The sequence below is a fragment of the Trichosurus vulpecula genome, chromosome 4 (assembly GCF_011100635.1).
Source record: "Trichosurus vulpecula isolate mTriVul1 chromosome 4, mTriVul1.pri, whole genome shotgun sequence".
In the NCBI taxonomy this organism is placed as follows: Eukaryota; Metazoa; Chordata; class Mammalia; order Diprotodontia; family Phalangeridae; genus Trichosurus; species Trichosurus vulpecula.
Genome location: NC_050576.1, coordinates 72228888 through 72254509, shown reverse-complemented (window position 1 = coordinate 72254509; position 25622 = coordinate 72228888). Strand labels below are relative to the sequence as shown.

Below are 25622 nucleotides of genomic sequence, written 5' to 3'. Positions count from 1 at the left end.
TCCAGACCTGGCACTCTGTCCATTGTGCCTCTTAGTGTCACATTTTGTACTGCCAAACAATATAGAAGAGATTTTGAATTGTATCTCTAACAGTGAGGATTTATTTACCCTGAACCACTGAATCACTCACACTCTCTCACCCAGTTACCATTGTGTCCTGGGGCACACTGACAAGATAGCCAGTTGGGGTTAGGGCTGCTGTGTGTGATGGTGGAAAAGTGGAGCTAGCTGTCCCACCTGGGATTTGACCCCATGGCAAAGTGGGGCAATTTTGTCCCTCATTTCATAATTTTCCATGCAATCATAGCAAGCTTGTCAAAGTGCCTAGGAGCCACAGTTGTAGGCAGCAGAGCAAGATATCCATCCATTGATTTAAGTGTGTGGCAGCGAATAGGAAATGGAACGTGTGGCTGCACGTTCTGAGGTCCCTTACTTCATAGAACATTCAGTGTTTCTAAAAGGTCTATAGTGACTGCTGTTGTTTCATATTATTTAAATGAGCAAGTGTCCTAGTTTCACGAGAAGAGAATTTTTCATCAAATTTATTGCACATCTGTTTAAAGAATATGTGACAACAGTATGCATAAATCTCCAATCAAAATATTACAGAATGAGCCAATTTCATGATATTAAAAATGTATGGCAAGGCACAATGTGCTGAAAATGTGAAGTTGCCATGTGCCTTTTCTGCTTCACTTGTATTGGACTATTTAGCCTCAAATTAAATTTTGTGCAAAAATATACTGGAGGAAAAAGGAGTTAAACTTGGCTCTAAACAATTAAGCTGATGGTTGTAAAAGTCTGTCTGTGTAATGTGCCGACATTGCAAATATATTTTTATAGCAACGGAATTTTTTTGGGGGGTTATATCTTACATAGATTTCGAAACATTTAAATTATATATGCCATAACATACAATAATGCTTTATGAGTATTGGATAATACACTAATGTGAGAAAATTCGAAAACTCCTTATACCTAGAATCTTAGAAATGCTCGCCTTAAACATGTTCCCCTGATTTTTGGTTTAATTGGGTAAACTGAGCTCATGTGAAAGGTCCTCTTAGCTTTTCCAATTGATCAGGCGGGTATCTACTGAAAGTAAAGGAAAGACCACTGGACTTCGAATAAGGAGAGAACTGAGTTCGGTGAACCTCACCCTCTAAAATTTACTTGCTATGTGATTATGAACTACTCACTTAACTTCTCTGAGTCTCAGTTTCCTTTCCTGCAAAATGAGGATAAGAATAAATGCATGAAAAAGCACTTTGCAGAATCTAAAGTATCATATAAATTTCTATAATCCTTTGCTCTCTTGGGAAAACCAAGGTCATCTTTCCCCATTCAAGAAGATGTTTACTATATCATCATAGTATACTGACTGAATATCTAGTTGAGCATGATGTTGCATGAGGACCATGCAAAGGGAACATTCATGGGACTTTCATTCTGCCTAGCATAGGAACTGGTGACCTAGCTGTGTTCCTCTGTTTTCTTTCCATCCTTCCTCCCTCCCTCCCTTCCTCCCTCCCTCCTTGCCTCCTTCCCTCCCTCCCTCCCTCTTTTCCTTCCTATCTTCCTTTCTGTTTGTTGTCTTTCATGTGGCTTTTCAGTGTGAACATTCGCACCTCAGAAATTGGCAAATGCTACAAATTAGAGCTTAATTTATTGTTTTCTTGTGTCTAGACTTAAGAAAGTGATGGAGAAAATATTAATAACACAGATTAAACTTAAAAGCATGTCATGTGTGTTTTTGGAGAGCCAGTTGTTAAACATTTACCAATATACCCCTCGATTGTATTTACCTTACTTGGCTCCAGAAGGGAGCATTAAGATCAATGGGTAGAAATCACAAAGAGGCAGATGTAAGCTCAATGTAAAGAAATACTTCTTAAAAAGCCAAGCTGTCCCAAAGTGGCTTGGGCTCTATTTTGGGCATTGGTGAATTCCTCTGCCTGTGGATTTTCAGGGAGAAGCTAGATGAATCTTGCTGGGGATGTTGCAGAAAGACTTCTTGGTCAGATATAGGCTAGAGTAGATGGCCATTGGAATACCATGATTCTCTGACCTTTCCTTCCAAATATTTATGAACATTTACTAAACAGTGGGTATATATAAAGATGAATATATAACACTGATATCCATTGCTGGATCCAAGGGGGCCAATGGCACTGCAGCTGATTGCTCTCCACAGATGGCTCCTCTGCTCTGTACCCACATATGTGATCTATACCAGGTTCATTCCTGGGGGATCCTGGCTTAAAATGAGAAGAGGGCTAGGCTACCTATTTTTCTGTTATTCGGATCATCAAGTCCCACGTCCTGGTGCCCTGGGGAAAAGCTGCTAAAATCTTAGGCTGTTAGGTCACATCTACATCTCCCCAAAGGTGGAAGCAAAAAAGAGCTCAATGTATAATTTAAGTCAGACATAGGTCAGGTGATTATTTCCTATATACAGCAGAATTGCTAAACATAAAAGTACAGGATGCATTGATAGAACTACTAGAAACAGGATTCAGTAGCCTAACTTAAAATGACTCTTGCAATCTGCTGCAGTAGATACCTAAAGGTCACCAGAGCATAAAGCAGTTTTCCAGACTACTGATTAAATGTTTTATCTTTCACCTTGGTTCTGTACTGTCTTCCCTAATATCCATTTCTTGTGGCTAGCTAGGCCAGGAGCTTGTTCTTTTTCTTTTGTCGGTGCCATCTTCTCTGGTGAAGAAGCTCCTCTTGTTGCCAGTCATCTTTACCAAATGGACCCAAGACCACTGGACAACTTGAGCCTAACGTTTATGTAACCAGGAAGTAACCATAATGCTGGGCGGAAAAGGGTTAGCACGTTGTCCTCCTAGCAGTGGAAGTCTGAGAGTTATATAAAGGCACTTGAAGGGTCCAAGGAAGAGAGAGCCAACTTGAAGTTGTTTTTCCTTTTCACTGACTCACCACCCCTCCTCCCTCCTCTCTCCCTCACTCATCCCTGTCACAGGCTCGGAAGGACCACTCAATATTTTCTATGTCATACCAAGGTAACAAGTCATTTCAATTCTAAACCACCATGTCTCTGGAGAATTTGGAAGTTTCTAGAGGGTCTGCAGGGAGGAGAATTTACATTTAGATAGTTGAATCAGAGAAAGCTTTCATGAAAGTAATGATATTTGAATTGGATCTGGAAATATGGCTATGGTGTGGTGGGCATTGAATGGGAGGAAGACTTTCCAAGTTGAAATAACAGCTCGACTAAAGGCACAGAAATAGCAAGACATAGGATGACTAAGACCAAGATGCTCATTAGGGAGTAGTAAAACTTAAAGGTAGAAATGTTGCTTGGATGTGGGGAATGGAGTTAATACTTTAAGAGTTAGCTTCTCTGCCTTTCCTCAAGTCACCATACATGCCTTTAATGACATCTTAACTAATACTTTGTATGTTGATAATATGGGAATATACTGCAGCCTCCTCACCTCTATTGCTCAGCTTTTCTCTGACCTACACATTTAATTTTTTTTCTGATATCATGGCGCTCTATGATTCATAGACATATAGCATTATCTGGAGAATGTTGGCTATTATAGTAGAAAAAATGTTGGACTTAGTGCCAGCGGACATGAATTTAAAACCAGGCTCTGAAATCTTTGTGACCCTGGCCAAGTCATGTCATCTGGCTATGCTGTAATATCCGCATCTGAAAAATGAAAGTATTGGACTAAATCATTTCTAAGGTTTCTTCAACCTCTAAATCCGTGATTGTACAATAATTAAAAAGATGGCTTGGGCTGCTAAAAATAGCGATCAGCTCAGTGGACATGTGATTTGGGCATTATACAATTTTCACCCATTTTGTTTTTAAGTAGGGCTCGCTAGGCTGATGTCTTTGGAATAACATTCTCTTTGAAGAGACCTGATAGTGTTTTACTACAGTGAAAGCAACACAAACCATGAACAAGAGTGTTTGGAGATGTTTATAGTCAATAGGAAATCTAGTCAGACTCTCTGAAGCTTCTCCTCCATGATACTGGTGGACTGCTTAGGAAACAAATACCTATCTTCTACCTCACTTGATGCTGGCACTCAGTGGGATGTTCAAGAAAGACATCTCAGTGCCACATTTGTAAGGAAGCTTGTATGATTTTAACATTTTTCAAATTAAAACAAAATTCTTTCCAAGACTTCTAAAACAGCTGCTGGAAGTACTTACAGAATTTTCCCGTAAGACCAGAGAGTCTCCCTAATGCATTTCTTCAAATCTTTTAGAACATGCTTTAGAATCAACATAGAAAAAAATAAATCATTGTTCTTCAATAATCCGAGCCAAGAGAAATGCCCATGGAATAACATAGTTAAATTTTAAAGAGGATCTGTTTACTTCCTGTACCAAAACCAAAGCAAACCGAAACAAGCACCAATGAATGAATCTTTAGCTATATGCAAAAAGTTACACTTTCGGTACTAGATACTAGGAATCAAGGTTTGTTTTTTTTTTTTTTTGTCATTCTGCATTAACATATCTTAAGAGTGCTTAATGTCAAAGAAATAGAAATATCAGATTTCAAGCAGCTTTGTCAACTATATAATGAACAGGCTATGTATCTTTGTCATTTTCTATATCCATTCCTGCATATACCAGTAACAATTCTGAAAGAAGAGGAGAGGCTGAAACATCACTTTACACTTTCTGTTTTAAACAACATGGAGTACTTAGGTAACAAATATTAGTCCTAGTATAAAATTAGGTGGTGGTTGGAGGGGTTGATTGAAGAATCTGAGATTAATTTGACAAGTTTCCTAATCAGTTGGATAAGATTCCAGGGAAGAAGCCTTTGTCTGGAGGCATCGGAGGGACACCTTTCCATGGAGAGTATAGGTATGCCCACTGGCCCCTTGCTGAGAGAATACAATATTCCTTACTGGTTTCCAGTGATTGTGGCTGCCTCCAAGATGATTGATTGGCTGGGACTCAGTAGAATGGACTTTTGCTGAAAGAGCTGCCCTGTGCTGTGATGTATAAGAAATCAAGGTGAGGTACCAGTTCATGCTATTATGAGCATCCTTTGCAACTTCTGTTGTTCAGAAAACAGACTAGCATTTAGCAAACCATGTCTGGTTCTGGGGGAAGGAAGCCTGTACCTGTTATTAATCTCTTCCACAAGGAATTCAGAAGGGCTTCTTGAAAGGACAGGGTGTCCCTAAAGTCTGGACACACAGGAAAAATGGATATTTTGAAATATTTGGAATATTAACAGACCTTAGCCCCCTTGACTTCTTTTTCTGGGGTATACTAAAGGAGAAGATGAATTCAATGAAAATCACAGATGCAACACACTCGATTGAACACATAAAGAGTTAATGTGCTAAAATTGACAGCAATGTGGAGTTATTGTGTTGAGTTCACATGAATCTTGCAAAGTGCATCAACCTTTGCATCACAAATGATGGAAATCATATTGAAGATGTTATTTGTTAATATTCCAATTAAATAAAATGTTGTTGAAAATTTCATTCATTTCTTGAAAATATACATTTTTGCCTATGTGTCCAGACTTTAAGAGCACCCTGTAGAGGCAGGGGCTTGCAGATGGTTTTGAAGGAGTGGTCCTGAGATTGTCCTTTCATCCAGTTTTCTTGAAGGTGACCCTAGTCACTGTGAACCAACCAGGAGCTCTGCATTCTTTCAGCAAGTTGCCCAAGGCCATGCCTGTATTCTCCATGGACAGGTACTCCTCAAAGGTATCTAAATAATGATTTATAATATAATCTCACCATAGCAATTGGAGATCACATCTGAAAAATAAGGTGTATAGAGTGCCTGCCTCCAAATTCTAGCTCTGTGACCCAGTGATCAGCACCCTTTAAGCTAGTATATACAATTTAAAATTATATATACATATATGTATATATTATATGTGCAACAGAGGAATTAAGAAAACAAGATCCAAACAAATAATGTTAGATCCTTATGTAACTTTCTTGTGATGCTCAGGAGGGACAACCTCATTGTCACTACCATGCAACAAAACTTAAGAATTTCTTGATAAGTATTTCAAGAAATCATGCAAATATTTTAATAACAAGAGCAAATACATCTCTTCCAGAAGGGCATAGGCCAGCATTGCTCCAATCTGTACAAATAATTAGTATAAGGTGGTTGGTATTCCATAGACCTCGGACATAGGGGCACTGGGACAATCTGTTAGGATTTTTATCATACTCTGTTCTCTCCAGATTGTAGAGTAGTTGAGTGCCCAATGTTGCAATGAGGTATTCTTTGATCCATTCCACAATTTGATTAACAGCACAGTCCTTATTATCTATATTTCCACATGATTTCTTGTAACTCATATGATTGTCTAGAACAGTCTTTTTGGCAGGAAGACAGAACAGCTGTTTGGGTTTGGCGAACAAGTCCCAGTAATACAGAAACCATGGTTTCAGCTCTTAGTACGTCTTAATTTTAAACTCAACCCTTTCGGTGAATGTTTCTTCACTTCTGACAGTCAGGTTTTCTCAGGATTTTTGCTTTGGAGGTGGTTGAGGTTCCTCACTGGTACTAGTGTTTTTAGATTTCACTTTGACATTTTTCTGTTTCTGACAAGATGTTTTCTTTCCCGGAGCTGCATCTTCCCCCCATTATACTTAACCTCTGCCTGCCTTGGTTTCCTTAATTGTAAATGGGAACAATAATTGCACCTCTACTTTTTAGAGGGCTTGGGGAAGACCAAATTTCATTCTCCTTCCTGCTCTGCTCCTGACCTTCAGGATTTCAAAACGAAGTCTCAGCCTCTGCCTCATTCTGAAACTTCTCTCGGCGCTGGGGCCTCCTCATCCTGAACATTCAACCATCCCTATGTCTTCTAATGCTGGAATAGTCCTCTTCAAGGCTTGCCTCCTTCTCCCATTCCTCCTGGGGCTTCCCTTTTGTGGAGGAGGCCAGAACTGCCAACTTTTGCTGTGTGCCCATTTTTGCCCTTGGACTTTTTGGACTTCCAAACTATACTTCTGCTCTGGGTGTCTTCGTCCCTCTGCTCCCAGTTTTTCAGCTTTCTTCCATTAGAATGAAAAGTTCTTGAAGACAAAGGCACTGTCTCTTTTTTGTTGTATTTGTATCTTTAGCCCTATACATGTCAAGCTTGAATAAACGCTGAATGCCTTGCTTTACTTTATAGTTATACCCAGACCTACAAAAATAATTTTGAAGCCTGGGAAATTTGGGAGAAAATGTGCATAGAAAATCAACTTTTTGAGATAAATTCAGCAGAGGGAAGGGTTGATAAGACTTCACAGGACAGTACTCCCTGACTGGGAGAAGAGAGGCCCTGGGGCCAGGATTTGAGGGATCAGGATGGGGCCAAGCTGAGGAAGTATTCTGGGATTCCAGGGGAAGAAGCTTGTTATCTGTTAGCTCGCTAGTTTAATTTAATATTCCTGTTATTTATGCATGAAACATATTTTTCTAAGTTTCCAAATGATTACAAGTGCTTTCAGTGCTTGGTTCAAAGTCCCATTTGCCCCATCCTATTTACAACTCTGACCATATCTCATCTTCAGTCTGTAAATGTAACTGGTAAAAGCAGGAGAAAAACCCTAACAAATCAACAATGTGATGTTGTCATGATACTTTGAACCCATTACTTTAAAGGAAAACACAAGACTTATGCCAGAGATGGAAGGGCTTTTGATTTTTGTGGATTCAGGATTCAATGTAAGGGTAGGATGTCTTTGAGTCTGGCTATCATTCAAGTAAAAACTTTGAAACTTTTGGATATTTTAAAGAAAAATATGAGAAGGGATTTAAAAAAAGAAGAAAAAGTCACTGAAAACAATATGTATTTTAATGACCAGCATGCCTTGCATGGCATCAGGCTGCCAGGTGAGGCTACTAGTGCTGATGAGATATGACTCAAGAAAGCAGAAAGACTTCCAATTTCGAATGAAATGAGACAACCAACAGCATGCTCCATGGTGCACGTCCTTTTGACAGGACAATGTGAAACACTAAAAAGGAGGTAGTATCTTAGGACTATTGTCTCAAAAAAAGTTAAATGACTATCCAAAAATGTCCTTAAACCTGATTGTAAAAATCTCCAACGAGAGAAGCTCTATTGGATCCCATGGCCTTGATGAGCATCTTACTTCACAATTAAATGGGTCCAGAATTGAACAGGAAGTATGGAAGGGAGCAAGGGATGAAGGGAAGGGAAGGGAAGGGGAAGAGAGGAGAGGAGAGGGGAGGGGAGGGGAGGGGAAGGACGGGCAGGGAAGGGAAGGGCAGGGAAGGGAAAGGAAGGGCAGAAAAGGGAAGGGAAGGAAAGGAAAGGAAGGAGAGAAAGAAGGAAAGAATGAAGGAAGGGAGGAAGGAAGGAAAAAAGGAAGGAAGGAAGAAAGGAAGAAAAGAAGGAAGGAAAGAAGGAAAGAAGAAAGGAAAAAAGAAGGGAGGAAGGAAGGAAGGAAAGAAACAAGCATTTATTAAGCACTATGTGCCAAGGCACTGCACATAATTTACTATAAATATTATATTTTATTCTCACAACCACCTTGGGTGGTAGGTGCTACTGTAATCTCCATTTTATAGCTGAGGGAAATGAAGGAATCAAAGGCTTATTTAGCTTAGGGTCATACAGCTAGCATGTGAGACTGGATCTGAACCCAGATCTTCCAGGCCTAGCAGCATTCTGTCCCCTGAGCCACCTAGCTGTTGAAAAATGAGGGCTGATGATGCCCAACTCATCCAGTAGGATGGAGCCCGCTTGTGGATGGCCTTGAATTCCAGGCTAAATAGTTTTTGTTTTTTAAATTAAATATGTCTTTGTAGTAATTTCTAGAAACAACATGGGTACCAGGCCTTTAGTTAAAGGCATTAAATTATTGTTTCTATGAGAAAATCAGAATTTATATACATCAATTTATCACCTATGGGACATTGGTAAAAGCGTTTAAAACCTCTGGGCCTTAGTTTCCTCCCCTTTAAAATGAAGGAGATGGATTAAATGACCTCTATGCTCCCTTCCAGTTCTAAATCTTTCTCTTTTTTTCTGTGAAACTGAGGCCCTCCTAGGCTATGTGACCTACATAAGGGCACACAGATAATGAGTGGTATGGAAGGGCTTTGAACCCAGACTGCCTGGCTCTAAACATGCCCTGACAATTATAAGATCCCCAAGGAAAGCCATATAAGGGTCAGATGAAGGGGCCTTGGTTTGCTCATTGAGGCAGATAACGCGTTAAATGAGGCATTTCATCAATAAAGAAGTTAGAACTTTTTTGGGAGGTGGGAAGATGTGCTGGTCAGGTTGAGGTATATTGTTTTTGATATCTAGGTCTCCGACGCAGGGATTTAAGCTTCCTTGTCTGCAGAAACCAGCTTAAGGGAGATAGGTGTGGGGGAGGATGGACTGAACCAATCTTAATCCTCTACAATTCCTACATTACTGTGTTTCAGCAAATATTTTGCAAAAGGATTTTCGGGATGAACTTCAAACAGTGAGCGGTTTAGTTCAACAGCTCAAAGAGCTTCACAGTTTTATTTTATTATTTTATTTTTTTTTTGAGAGTGGAAGGAAAATGAACATTGTCTTAGCTGACATTTAAACCTCTATCCTCTTCTACTAGCTTGTTACACTGCTTCACATATTTTGGTTGGACACGCGTCCCTGAAGAAGAAGAAAAGGATATTTATAGCACAGTAGGCCTGTAATATGGCAAGCTGGTACCTGTCAGTTTGTAGTTACATAAAAATCTAATAATAGAAACCTATAGCTTGGGCCAACCTGAGTAAGCACCTTTGTGAGTGAGAGACAAAGGTCCACTTAGGTTTGGACAAGGGACGACCCAGAGTTGCTATCTATGTAGCCTAATCTCTTACCCATGAATAAATGCTATAAACCTATAAGGAATCCCTCAAAGCCTTTACTTGGTGAATGACTTTGGGTCCTAAGAGAGAGACCTTGGAAAGAGGAGGCCAGATGTCATTCTTTAATAGTGTATGAGACAACAGTAAACTGCTATAAAAACCAACCTTGGGAGCCCAGGTCAATCCTAAAGCTATCACTTCCTGGACCATAAGAAAATGAATGTCCCTAAATGCTAACTGTCCTTTCAAATAGAACTGGGGGAGGCAGCTTGGTATAGTGGATAGAGCTCTGGACTTGGAATCAGGAAGACCTGAGTTGAAATCCTGACTCAGACATTTATTTAGCTGTGTGACCCTAGGGAAGTCACTGAACATCTCTGAGCATCAGTTTTTCATCTGTAAAATGAGGCTAATAATAGTACCTATCTCACAGGGTTATTGTGAAAATCAGTTGAATTAACATATTGGAGGAGGTTTAGTGCAATGGAAAAGAAAACACAATTGAAGTCAGAGGTCCTGGGTTCAAATTTTACTTCTCAGGTTTACAAATAGGGTGACCATGGACAAGTCAATTGATTTCCCTGAGCCTTGTACCTTCCTGGATCACCTAAAACAGAAAATGCCAGGGACCTGCTTCTGGGAGAAGCTATCCTGGGTTCCCTTATCTTGTAAGTAGGAGTCGTCTCCTCTGATTGTCTGTGTAGCTGGAACAGGAGGACAGTCTCCCTTTTTTTCCTGTGTGTGTTTTTCCTGCGAATCACATCCATTTCACACACAATGCAGGCACCATAACTGAACTGAGAAGGGCGGGAAGGGGAGATACATCTCCCACCCCTCTTTTTACCCTGTGGCTCTGAGAAATGAGCCTGGGAGCTCTGATTGTTCAGTTTTAGGTGCCAATGGAAGACATCCCCCCAGACCTGGGATTTCTAGTCATGCTGACTTTGGAGCCAGGAATTCAGGTGGGGTCTTGTAGTCACCCAGCCCACAAGGAAGCCCAGAGATGCCAGGGTGTCTGGGACTTGAGCTGAGCAGAGACTTTGGACTTGAAATTGGGACTGTTGTGGAGTACCTTTGTATACTTGTCAGCATACCTTTGAAGTAGATGTTCCTTTTTAAAAGCTAATCTGAATGTTGGTGGCTGAATGGGGGTACAGGTGACCTACCCTAAGAATTGAGGTGCTATCATCAGTAGGGGTCAGAGCCTTTGGTAGAGAGCCTAGACTCTCCCCAAATCCCCTTAAGCATACCTTAAGCACGGGAGAGGGGTGAAATGTAACACACTTGGCCTTCAGGCAGTGGTAGGGGGGCCTGCATAGACAGAGATAGATGTAAAATGAAGAGAGTAGATGAGGGGCATAGAGCCCAGAACTTGGAGTCATCAAGACCTTAGTCAAATCTGCCCTCAGATGCTTGCTAGCTGTGTGACCTCTTTAACTTCTTTGCTTCAGGTTCTTCATCTGTAAAATTTGTATCATAACAGCACCTCCCTCCCAAAGTTATTGTAAAGCTCAAATGAGATATTTTTATAAAGTGCTCGATACAGTGCCTGATATATAGTTGTTGTTGAGTTGTTTTTCAGTCCTGTCTCACCCTTTGTAAGCCCATTTGGGGTTTTCTTGGCAGAGATAATGGAATGGTTTGCCATTTCCTTCTCTAGCTCATTTTACAGATGAGGAAACTGAGGCAAACAGGGTTAAGTGAGTTGCCCGGGGTCACACAGTTAGTAAGTGTCTAAGGCTGGATTTGAATTCACGAAGATGAGTCTTCCTGACCTGAGGCCCAGCAGGCACTCTATCCACTTCATCACCTAGCTGCCCCAATATGATACATAGCACATACTTAATAAATGCTCTTAAAATTTAAATCTAAAAAATTCTATAGTGCTTTAAGGATTACAAAGCTCTTTATAGGTATTATCACATGTAGATTGCCCCTTCTAGTTCTAAATCTATGATCTTATGTAAAGCATTTGGCAAACCTATTATTTGCTTGGAAAATAACTATTATTAATTCTTATTATCTGAGGAAATAGATTAGTATTTTTTCTTAGACATTGTGAAAAGAAAGGCAGTAAGATATAGTGGATAGAAGGCTAGCCTTTGAGTCAGGGAAAGCTGTGTTTCAAGTCTTGCCTTTCATGTGGACTACTGCGAGACTGTGAGTAAGTCACTTGCCCTCTTAGTGTTCCAAAGCAACTTTTTAAGGCTCCTAATTTGAGCCAAGAAGTTGAGCTGGATCAGTAGAGAGAGTTTCTGCTCTGGGAGTTCTTTACACTAATGTGATCATGGATCTGGACCAAACAGAAGCAAACAAACAAAACAAAACCTCTCAAAACAGACAGACTCTACAAAAGTTGTCCAACTCAATGGACTCAGGGCACGTAGGTCTTAGAAGGGTTACTACTCACTCTTAGAAAGCTCAGGCACTGCTTGGTGGTTTAGCAAGTCCTAAAGAGGGTTATTAAGTAATATCTAATCCTGGGATTCTGCAAGGAAGCTCAGATGTCATTTAATCTAACTTTTGAGTTTAATTGCCTCATTTTACAAATGAGAGAACTGAGCTCGGAAAAGAGAAATGACTTTCCCCAAGGTCCCACGAGCAGTAAAGAGTCAGAAGGCTTCAAATCCAGTTCTTCTGGCACTGAATTCAGGCTTCATTCCATGGTATCCAAGCTGAAGTAGTTACACCAGACTTGGAGACCTTCTTTGAAGTATGCCTTCCTTTGTCTACCTACCTTTTCTTTTTTTCTTACCTTGCCTTAATCACTGGATGAGTGTAGCCTCAGACAAACTATGACCTGGGAAAGACCTTAGCTTACAAAGGCCAAGGTCCCCCACTACATTGGGGGCTATCTGCAGTCCTCCTGATCTGTGTCTTGCCACTGGACCCTGGTGACTCTGGAGGAGAGAGTGAGGCTGGACACTTTGCGCAGGCATGCCTCACTTAAATCCAGTTCACTTACAAGTCGAGACATCACCCTCCTGATGTCAATGGTCCTTTTTGAGAGTATGTGCTTCTGTTTAGGGTAATGTAAGCAAGATAGTGACATATGCTTGGGCCCTGAGTAGGACTGGACACTGAGAGATCCCAGGAGAAAACACACACACACACACACACACACACAATTTATCCTGATGGGGTTGTTGTGACAACCAAAGGAGGTAGTGCATTTAATGTGTTTGTAAATCATTAAAACATTTTATAAAGCTAGTTATTATTAATATGACTACTATTTATAACATGAAAGGATAAAATTTTTGCTTAAAATGGAAAAGAATAGTTAGCTGACTTTACAGAATAAATATAAAAATATAGAAGAAAAATAAATTTTAAAACCCATAACTTAACACAGTTGACTGTCTTTTAAAACTTAACCTGCAGTCAATTTTCTTTGACCCAGTCTCTCTTACAAAGCCTCTTCATAGCTCTTTTCAAAAAAGCTGGTCTATTTATAATTTCAGGCTAATAATTCTAGATAATCACAACTCTTTTAAAAACCATGAGGTCAGCAATGCCACGGTTAACTTCCAGATTTCAGAAGAACTCATTACATATTTCTAAAGTAGTCCAAATAGGCTTCATGAAACAAAATCTGCTTTATTATGCATGGTCTCTATTTTGTGGTTTTTACTAAAACCAGCCTTCCCCTCAGGGCTGTGGATAGAGCACTGGGCAGGAGTCAGAGAGACCTGAATTCAAATCCAGTCTCTCATACTTTCTGTGTGACCTTGGGCAAAGTACTTAACTTCTGTCTGCCTCAGTTTTCTTAGTTGTAAAATGGGGATAATATTAACACCTACCTCCCACCCAAAGGTTGTTGTGAGGATCAAATGAGAAAATATTAGTAAAGGGCTCAGCATAGTGTCTGCTACATAGTAGGCTCTACATAAATATTTATTCCTTTGTCAAAAGAAGACATGAGTTTAGTGTAACTGTTTGCCTCAGTTTCTTCATCTGTAAAATGAGCTGGAGAAGGAAACGGCAAACCGCTCCAGTACCTATGCCAAGGAAACCACAAATGGGGTCATGAAGAGTCAGACCCAACTGAAATGACACCATGACAATGACAACAACAACTTAGATGCAGTCTCACTATTTGTAGTCATTGCTTCCTGTTCTAGGTGTTCACTAATTGTCCCTTTAATAATATGTTCTAAAAGTTTTCCAATAGTTACAGTCAAATCCAGGGGCCTATAATTTTTACACCCTGTTGCCTTAAAAATTGAGTTAATATCTGCCTGACTTTAATCCTGTGGTGCATTTCTGGTTTTTCATTGACGGTGTCTCAGGAATCATTTATACCGGGTCTTTCAGTATTCAAGGGCTTAGTTCATCTGGGCCTGGTAATATGAACTCCTCAGGGGTAGCTAGAAACTTTCTTTCTATATCCCTCCATGTTTGGGGTTTCAACTCACTATCAGATATTTTTGTTTTGTCCTTTCCATTCTGAAGATCATTGTCCTGGTCAGAGAAAATAGGAGCAAAATAAAAGGTGAGCAGATCTGCCTCATTTGTTAATTTTTTACAATTGCCTTTTCTCATTTACCCTAATGGCTGGTGCTATACCTTTTATGATTTTTCTCTTTCTCCCACTAAATAAATATATATTGCGTGCACACACACACACACACACACACACACACACACGCACGCACACACGGCCTATGGGTTGGTTGGTTGTTGTCCTTTGTTCTTGAAGAAGACCAAAATAACATCACTGTGTTGGGTTCAAGGTACAGTGTGTCTGACTGTGACTGATCAGACCAATATGAGCTTGGAAGGCTCTATTGCATATCGGGCACAAATAGTCCACATGAATATTTGGAGTATAGATATCTCTAAATTTGCTTATCTCACATTTCTTACGAACTACTGCAATTTTGATTTGCTCACAGAGCACGGCATCTTCTCTGATGTGGGCACGCCATGCTGGATGGTCCTTTGCCAGTGTCTCCCATGTCACACAATTGATTCCACAGTTCTTCAGAAAGTCCTTGAGAGTTTCTTGCATTCCTTCTCCTGACCTCTGTGTGAATGCCTGCCTTGTATGAGTTCTCCATAAAATAGTCTTTTAGGCAAATGCATGTTTGGCATTCAAACAATGTGGCCAGCCTGTGGGAGTTGTGCTATCTGCTGTAGAGTTTAAATGCATGGCAGATCAGCTCAAGAAAGGCCCTCAGCGTCTGGTAACTTATCTTTCCAGGTGATTTTCAGAATCTTCCTGATGGAAGCGATTGAGTTTCTTGGCATGTCACTGGTAGACTGTCCAGGTTTCACAGGCATACAGCAATCAGGTCAGCACAGGGACGCTGTAGACCTTCAATTTAGTAGTCAGTCTAATATCTATCTCCCACATTTTCCTTCAGAGCCTCCCAAATACTGAGCTAGCCCTGGAAGTGTGTTCATCAATATCATCATTTGTGTGTACATCCCTGGAAAGTATGCTACCAAGGTAAGTGAACTCACCCACAGCATTCAGTATTTCTCCATTTGCTGTAACTGATGGTTCCATATATGGATGGTGTGGTGCTGGCTGGTGGAGAACCTATGTTTTCTGGGTGTTAATTGTTAGGCCATAGGTAGTACAAATGGCAGAAAATTGATCCATAATTTGTTGCATCTCAGCCTCAGAGGTTAACAAAAAATCGTGCACCTCCCCTCCTCTTTAGTCTTTTCAAGTTAAATAATTCACCATCGGTGCAGTAGACCTTCATGCCATTTTCATCTTCATGGAAGGTGTCTGACAACAATTGCTGAAACCATCATGCTAAAAAACATGGGAGCAAGCACGCAGCCTTGCTTCACTCCATTGGTGACTGGGAAAACACAAGAACATCACCCATTATGTAGAACCCATGCAAGCATGCCATCATGAAATTGATGTACAATCAAGAGATTGATTTCTCCAGGCAAGCAAATTTTTCTATAATTTTCCACGAGTTCTGATCACGGACAGTATCAAAGGCCTCGGTCAGACTGACTAACATTGTGTACAGACCTCTGTTCTGCTCCGGGCATTTCTCCAGGTGGCAAACACCATATCAACCACCCCTTGGCCCTTTTGGAAGCCACACTAGTTCTCGGGTAGATCAGCCTATTAAAGGGGACTGGCAAGAGTCTCACAAGCAATGACTAAGAAAGAGAATCAAGTGTGATTGTCACAGGACAAATTTTTCCTTTATATTTATATTTATTTATTATTTATGTATATACAATTTATATTTATTTTTATTTCCTTTGTATTTATAGAGATGGATGATGGGGGCATCCTTGAACTCCTGGGGGATAATCTTCTCTTCCCATATAACCCAGAATATTTCAGTCAGCTTTTGTGTGGGCAGTGGACCCTTTGCCTTGTAAATCTCAGCTGAAATAGAATCAGCATCAGGCACTTTACCACATGAGAGGGGCCTAATGGCATTCAACAACTCTTTTCAGTTGGAAGTCCAACTGGAGAGGGATTGACTTCAACCTTAGGTAAACGGTCAGTGGCTTTAGCATTGATTGACGATGGTCTGTTGAGAACACTATGGAAGTGTTCAGCCCATCTCTCCAGGATCATGTCCTTATCACTAATCAAGGTGGCTCCATCAATGCTGAGGAGTTGAAATGCACCATAGGACTTTGGCCCATAAATAGCCTTGAGGGCATCATAAAAGTGCTTTGGATTGTTACTATTAGTGTAAAACTGAATTTCATCTGCCCTCTTACTGAGCCAAGAATCCTGCATCTCTCTAAGCTTTACTTGCACTTTATTTTTGATGGAGTTAAATGATGCCTTCTTAAAGATGGATGAACTATCTTACTGGTAAACCCTGTGTAGTTCTCAGTTTTCATTTAGTAACTTCTGAATTTCCCCATCATTTTTGTCTAACCAGTTTTGATATTTGCCAGTGTTCTGGCCCAGAGGAGCAAATGTAGTGCTGTACACCAAATCTCTGAAAGCTGCCCACTCCTTTTCAGCTCCATTGTTGCCAACCGTGTGTTGGCTCAGCTTTTCCTCAAAGTTATCTACAATTTATACTCAGAGAAGTGCTCTAATCTGTTGACATTAAGTCTTTTTGTCATTGTCTTGCTTTGTGGCCACCACTTTTGTTGAATGTGAATATTTAACTTGAAGAGGGCAAGTCCATGATCAGTCTAGCATTCTGCACTGCATGTTGCTTTCATCACTCTCACATCCTTTGTCTTCTCCTTACAATGACATAGTCTATTAAATGCCAACATTTGCTGTGAGGGTACATGTGTGAAATTTTATTGCATTTATGTAAGTGGAAGACAGTGTTGACGATGAAAAGGTCATGAAATACACAAGTCTTCAGTAGTAAGTGACCATGTCCGTTTCTATATCTGACTCCATTCCTCCCAAGACTCTTCATGTCTGGTAGTTTGTTCCTACTCTTGTGTTAAAGCCACCCAGAATTTTAAGTTTTTTCTCTTTTGGCACATTGACAGTAAGTGTTTCCAAGTCTTCATAAAATTTTCCTCTGACCTCATCAGGGCTCATCATGGTAGGAGCATATTCACTGATGATAGTGGTATGGCACTTTCTGGCAAATGGCAATCACATCGTCATGAGCCTACTGTTCACTCTGTTTGGTAGGCATACAAGCCTGTTGACTAGATTGGTTTTGATTGCAAAACCTTTGCCAGCTTCATAGCGCTCCTCATTACCATGGCCACTCCAGAAAAATGTGGATCCAGTTTGGTTAGCTGGCTTTCATTTGCTGGCCTTGTTTCTTGTCTGAATTTTCTTGCAACAAGATCTGCTTGTCTTTCATGTCTATTGGATTTTATGTTGTCCATAAGCGTGTACCATTCTATGTACTGATGGTGAGTGGAATCATCTTTGTGAAAGTTTTTATACATTGTGCGCACGCGCGCGCGCGCGTGTGTGCGTGTGTGTGTGTGTGTGTGTGTGTGTGTGTGTATGTGTGTATGTGTTTCTATCATAGTGTGAGATCCCTGCCTGCTGTGGTAAGCAGGTCAGGGTTGAGTGAAACAGACAATTTTTAGGGCACCTTTTCCAACCCCTTCCTCACACTAGGATGTGAGCAGCATGGTCCTTTAGAAAGACTGCTCAGACACCAGGGGGGCTGCCAAATCCCACTGCTGCTTCCACTGAGAAGTTGACTCTATGGCCTAGGCCACCTGTGTTCAGGGTTGTGGTTATAGTTCCCAGTATATTTGCACCTGCTGCTTCGTCACTTGCCCGTTGTCACAAGGCTTTGAGGCAAGTAAAAATGGTAAAATGGCATGGGTGATGTCTTTTGATTCACACTTAAATTGGATTTAAGTGAGGTAGAGTTGCATGAAGTCATCAGCCTCACTCTCTTCCAGAGTCATCAAAGTCCAGTGGTGAGACAAAGTCAAGATGACTGGTGAGGGCTTGGGATGCAGTGGATGACCTTGCTGTCTTCAACATCTAACCAGACTCTAAGCTCTCCACAGTACCTGCTTCAGCTACTTTCATGGCTATTGGAACAAATTATTTTCATCTGCCCATTCTGCCAGGGAAAGTCTTTACATGCTTGAGGCAGACACTTCCCTAATTCGTCAACAGACTTGAGGCCTGTTGGTTACCCTCAATCTGGTTCAGCCCCCCTGCCAAAGCAGTTTACTGGAGTGTAGCCACTGCACATGCTACAGCTTGTTGTATACACAGGTGAGAAGTGGGTGAATCAGGTGGACATCAAAGGTGGCTGAGAAGACCTGAAGAAGGCTTGGCAGCCATCACACCAGAGGTACTGGTCTTCTCTGAACACACTCTGCACCCTATATGCACACATACATGTGTATCTTTGTACATACATATAGACGTATGTGTTTATACACATATGTATAGATATACACATGTACATGTATAGAGATGTCAGTATATAACAGATATGCACTTCTATAAAATAAAACATATCACAAAATATCTAGAAAAACAACTCCAAAACTATATATGTATTTATAGATTTTTTTCCTTGCTTTCATTACTAGTCTGAGCATTTTTGCACTCTTGACACTTTTTTTCTGTGCCACATTTTTGTATTAATTACCTATTCTTGGGACCATCATCAACTCGTGTCTTTGTAGTCTAGATGGGTTAAAAGAACTGTATAGTATATGTCACCTTTCAACAACTACACCAAATCTCACCCTTTCAGCTCGCTACCTATCTCATTATCTTATTAATTCTTTATTGGAGTTCTAAGGCAATCAAGGCTAATGTTCTGATATATCCTAATTAATTAATAAAAATCATACTCTCTCATTAATCCAACCTAGCTTATTAAAGAAACCAATGAATATCTTTTACCTGGAAACTTTAGTTCATCTATATCTTAACCCTAAACCTCTCTTCCCCCCCCAAAACCCCCACGTATTCTTAACCTGGGTTCCACTGATGGGTCCATAGATAGATTTTAGGGGGTCCATGAGTTTGGATGGGGAAAATTGCATCTTTGTTTTCATTAACCTGTAACAGAAATTTTAAATATCCTTCACTTAGGAACGTAAGCAACAACAGTTTTACTGAGAAGGGGTCCATAGACTTAACAGACTGCCAAGGGACTTATGTCATGCAAAAAAAAATAAGCACCCTGACCTAGTTTCATAGGTTTAAAAATATCATTGTTACTTGCTATGAAATTTATTAATAGTATAACAAACAATATAAAGGCATATTTTAATATTTCACCATTATCTTGTAGAGAGAAAGATCATGGATAGATTATCATCTAACTGCAACTGCTTACTTCTTCTGGAAACACTGTCCCACTATTCAATTCTATCAGGATGGTATTCAAAGTCTCTTAAGAATGCTTTTCAAGATTTATTCTTCATAGAGGTTATTCTTCTCCATAGGATAATATTTAGCCTCCGTGTTCTTAACAATGTCTTTTCAGTGTCTTGAAAGTTAACTCATTGAGTTTCTCAGGAAAAAAAAGTTCCATCTTTTTCTCTGTCCCTAAATAATAACTCTTCAAACATGACATTTAACTATCTTCAGAGTGAGGTAAATTACTACTTTCTCTCTGAAACATACATAATAGTATTCACAATCTCTTTACTTGGGACTGGTTTTCTTTCTTTATAAAATCTAAATAAGTTGATGAGTTCCTTTGTGCTTCCCCATTTACCCTGGATGGTCTTTATATTGGTTAGTGCTATATATGGCTATCATGACCTACGTCACAATTTGAGGTCCTACTGACGTAGAAGTAAAGCTAGGTGATAGGTCAACCCCTGCATGCGACTGGAAACAACAAATACAACTGCCATTTGGTGGTACTCCTTTCCTAAGTAAAATAAACTTTTATTAAGTACAGTCTATTATAATCCTCTTTACATTCATGTTAAGAGCCAATAATGTTCCTTGAAGCTGAGAACCCTGTAGTTATCAGAACAAGAATTTGACAAATTATCCTTTATTTTGTAATTTATTTTTTGCAAGAACTCTTGTCAGGTTTTCCCCCAAACCCAACTCTAACATTATAGGTAGCTTTTTTCCAAGGTCATTTTTAGAATTACTATCAGCACCTGCACAGAGACTAACCACAATGAGATAACAGCCAAGGTTAATGAATGTGAGTTATCCTTAGGCTAATTTTTGAGAAACTATACTGTGTAGGCCTTCCTTATGTATAACATAGTAAAAACATGTTGCTGGGGCTATTGGCTGTGTTGAATGTGTGCCAATCCGAAGGACTGATCATATGTGTTCAGAAAGACTGTCCACCACTTCAGGTGCACACACCAAAGTCCATCAGTGTTTCCAAACCTTCAAGGCCAGAAGTGGAAGTGAAACTTTTACTGATACATAATGTAAGAGTTGGTACTTTTTTCTATATTGAAGCAAGAACAACCTCAAATTACATCATTGATGGAGATTCATCCCATGACACTCAAATAGATGCTGATGCTTGTATCTTTCCATCAGTGACTGGTATAGCTTTAAGAACTTTCTTGGTCATCGGGTCCTGGGAGATTTGGATTCCCAGTACTTCTTGCATATTGGAGATCCAGCTGGTTTTATTGGATCCTTCAACAAATCTCCTTGGGATATACATGAGTTATGTGACAAATTTGCCTTTTCCTTTTCAGTGGTGCAGTAGAAACATTTACCACACAGCTATCCATATAGAGAACATTGCTTGCTCAATATTAGGGAAAGACAAAGAGGTCCGTCTCCAACTCTTAGAATTAGCCCATCAAACCTAAGACAAGATGAATATGTTGAAACAATTTTCTACTTTCCTTTTTATAATTGTTTTGCATTGACTTTTTGGAATTTACTTGTTGAAAACTTTTAATACTGATATTTTGTTCATTTGTGGAAAGACATCTGATGTCACGATGATCCATTTCTTAGATTTTGTCTTTTGGGAATTTAGAGGTATCTAGTATTTGTATTCTTCCCACACTTCAACTACTCCATGTTATTTAGCTTTATGGACACACATAGTATTTTGCCTCTCCTCACCTCTCCCCCACCCACCTCCATTCTACTTTTTCACTTGGAAGATTTTTTTGATTAGATTTGTAATTTAGACAAATATATTCTTTCCAGCCTTTGTTACATGTATTCAGTCTCTGTCTGAGAGCCTTTCATTCCTGTATTTTAAGCTGTTATTCAAGAATCCAAATCTCCTCTTATGTATCATCTTTTAAATATACTATTCACTTCCCAAATTTGCTTTTCTCTTTTGAGGTCTCAACTTCAATTAGAAACAGGGATGAAAATATCAGTATTGCCCTTATAGCCTTCATATTCTTACCCAAGATTTAATGCAATTGTGTTTGAGATTCTGGCAATATTAAATGTATCCATGATTCATTGGGAGCAAGCACCGTATGCCACTAAGTCTCTTTATCCACAGGCCGATCAACATTTAAAATTGGGTTTGATCATCTTTAGCAATCTGAGGAGTGTGAGGTAGAATCTTGGAATTACTTTAATTTATATTTCTCTCACTAATAGTGATTTGGAACATTTTAAAAATATGGTTATAGCTATTCTGGATTTCTTCCATTGAGAACTACCAATTTATAGCTTTAGGTCATTTATTTATTGGGAAATGGCTCTTATTCTTATAAGTTTGAATCAGTTCCTTATACAGCTTGAAGATTAGACCATTAGATAAAGAAATATTTTCCCAGTTCTTTCCCTTTTAATCTTAGCTTTACTGGATTTGTTCATGAAAAACCTTTTGAATTTTTTATAATTAAAATTATTTACTTTATCTTCGGTGATCTTCTCTATTCCTTGTTTGATCATGAACTTACATTCTATCACTAGAACCAATTGGTAATTTTCCCCATGTTTCTCTAATTTATTTGGGATATAATCTTTTTTTTTTAACCTAGGTCATATATCCATTTGGAATTTTTCTTGGCATAAAGCAGGAGTTATTGGTCTAAATCTACATTCTTCCATATAAATTCCTAATCTGGTAGAGAAAGTAGTAACTAGTTGGCATAATGGATAGAGAACATCTTCATGAGTTCAAATTGGGCCTCAGACATTACTAGCCATGTGACCCTGGGCAAGTCACTTAACCTTGTTTGCCTCAGTTTCCTTACCTGTAAAATGAGCTGGAAAAGGAAAGGGCAAACTGCTCCAGTCTCTTAGCTGAGAAAATCACAAATGGGGTCATGAAGAGTCAGATACAACTGAAGCAATTGAACAACAACAAAGTTGAGAAAGTGAATCTACATGGACCATTAGTCTAGAAAGTGAGCTCAAGTTGCTATAGTCTGATGTGGCTGCTCAGACTGAGGGGATTCAGGGTCATGATTTGAAGTAGTCCTGTGATCTTTCCTTCAGCATTGTGTTGCCATCAATACATTGGTTCTCTAAGAAAATAAGGTTTCAAATAATAAACAAACAACCCTTGGAAATTCACCTAGCAGCTGTAGCTCAAATGATTCTTTTTCTTTATCTTATATGGATTTTGATGATGCCAGTTTGCTTCATGTGATTTTATGAGTCAAATATAGGTCTTCAAGCTAAAGCTGTCTTTCCAACTTGTTTTTTTTTTAAAGGGCTAACTTTGTTTTGACATAGAAGCAATAATGTACCATGCCTACACAGTTGGCTAACTTGCAAATTAGCTTCCTTTATGATGCAAAATAAATTATTTCTCCACTAAATTCCAATTTGTATGCCTTATCTTAGCATGGAGTTGGATGTGGATATTCAAAGGCTATGCCAACAGGGCATAGACAGGTCTTACCGAGTTGGAAGGGCTATCCAACTGCCCCTTGTGACAGATCTTCTGTTGTTTAAAGATGAGTTTTCTTCTTTCTTTTTTTTTTTGTTTTCTACAGCATCTCATGAAACTATCTATTAAGACACAAAAGTTCTTTGACCAGTTATGGTGGGAGAGAAACTGCCCTTGGGGCCACCAATCTTTTGAAAATGCTGAAGTAATTAACTATCATTTGCAGATTATAAATATTTTTACATTCATTAAAATATTGTCTATTGTATACGATTGTTTGCAAGCTAGTTTCAAGTTTGTTAAGTATGATAAGACCTTGTTATCTTAGATTTCAGTAATTCAGAATTTGTAATAATTTGAACCGGGGCTATTATGAAGTTTACTCTTTTAGTACCGACAAAGAAAATTTTCTATGTAAGAAAATTCTTAGTGTAAACAAGATTGTAAAGGGAGTATTTCCCTACTGAGGAGAACAAATTGTTTTCAACTATTTTAGAAGCACTGATTTGCATATAAACAATGAAACTAAGAATAAAGCAGAGGCAGGTCCTTTGATATGCTAACTACAAATTGTTCTTATCCATTAATTAGAGCAGTCCCTCTGTTAGGCTATACTCAAATACATTTCTAGTTCCAGTAACTTTATGCAAATTATAATATAGGAGATCATGTGATATTGTCAGTCAACAAGCATTTATTAAGTACATACTTTGTGCCAGGCACTTTGTTAAATCCTGGTGATACAAAGAAAAACAAAAATGTCTTCCCTGCTCTCAAGGACTTCATATTTGGGTGTTGGGGATGACATACAAATACATGTACCTATTATATATTTTAGCTTGTATATGTTAAATGTAAATATTTTGCATTTTGATTTATGAAGTTAACTGAGAGGAAACAGAATAACAATGGAACTGAGGAGGGGTACCCCCTATATCTAGGGCTTAGAAAAGGAAGAACAAACACATTGACCAAGAAGATGAGTCAGAGAGGTTTATGTAATAATAAGTTACATTAAAATGGTATTTTAATTCAATTCCTTACTATTAAGTGCTTATGTGTTTGGCACTGGGGATACAGGGGAAAAATGAAATGATAATAGCTAGCATTTACATAGAACTTTAAAGTTTTGGATAGGCTTTATATCCATTAAAGGATAAAATATTTTGTTCTTTTACCTGGGAGGTAGATGCTATTATTTATCTCCTATTACAGATTAAGAAACTGAGTTAAGTTAAGTGACTTGTCCAGGGTCTAGCTAGTAGGTGTCTGAGGCTAGATTTGAACTTAGGTCTTTGGTCTGTAGGTCTAACCCTTTATCTACTGAGCTACCGAGCTGCTTCAAAACAAAAGTACTTGCTTTAATGAGGCTTACATTTTAAAGGGAGGTGGAGCGGGAAATCAACAACAAGTACAGATAAGTAAATAGAAAATACATACAAATAAATTTTGGGGTAAACTGTGAGGTAGGTAGGGCTAGTAGCATCACTCTAATTTCTCAGATAAAACAAAAACAAGTTGGCCACTCGCCCAGGGACACATTGCCAAATAATATTAGAGTCAGAATTGGAACCCATGATTCTTCTGACTTTCAGTCCAATGTATGTTCTATTACACCATATTGGAGAGTATAAAAATGACAGGATGATGATAGGAACTGGCAAAGTGAAGAACCTGATGAAAATAGCTTGGGAAGTTGCTTTACCTGGGACACCCGGAAAGGAGATGAATTCTTTAAAAGACATGGGTTCCAGGAGATGAATTCTTTAAAAGACATGTCCATGAACCCAAAGAGGATAGAGCGAGGGTTTTATGGTGTCACAGTTCACTTGGAAGATCAACTTTGGCTTGAATTTATGCTTTGTGTGTGGAAAAGAGGACTACGGAGCAATGCGAAAACATAATTGGCAAAAGAGGTGAAATAGAGATAAACTAAGAGGTAGCAGCATGTATTAAAAGCTATGTAAAGTCAGACTCCATCATTACCACTAGTTTGCTTATTTATATTTTTAGTTTTTGTTCTGAGATTCCTCACCCTGAGAATCCAGTAATTTCTGGTACCCTAATGGTTTGGTAAAGTCTCATGGCTTAAGTGACTTGTTTAAGAGGACGGGACTAGAAGGAAAGCTCAAGTTTGTGTTTTTGTTCCCAAAGTCACACATTGATGAGATCGAGCTAGGGGCTGGACCTGTGATTTCACTGGATTAGGGAGCTTTTGGATGAGAAAACTCCGACACCTCTCCCCCCGCCCCCGCCACCAATGTAAGTCAATGTTTTCTCTGCAATTTGTCATTTTAGAAAGTTGCCAAGCTCCCCGAGAGGGTCAGTGAGCTCACACAGCCTGTATGTGTCAGAGGTAGGGCTTGAATTCCAGTCTCCTCATCTTTAAGGGAAGTTCTGTATTCAGTATATTACATTGCCCTTGGGAGTGGTAACAGATGTAGTTGGGGCAAACTCAGGAAGGTATCCTTGCATTTCATCACATGGCATGTTCATTCATCAATTCAGCATGAATTTATGTAATATGGACAAATGTTGCTTTGCCCTTAATGGAAACT

At 39.3% G+C, this 25622-nt stretch overlaps 1 pseudogene; it reads right to left on the bottom strand.

Moving 5' to 3' along the window:
• Positions 1–5954: 5954 nt before the first annotated feature.
• The window catches only part of LOC118846764, a 130562-nt pseudogene continuing 110894 nt past the window's right edge, over positions 5955–25622 (bottom strand).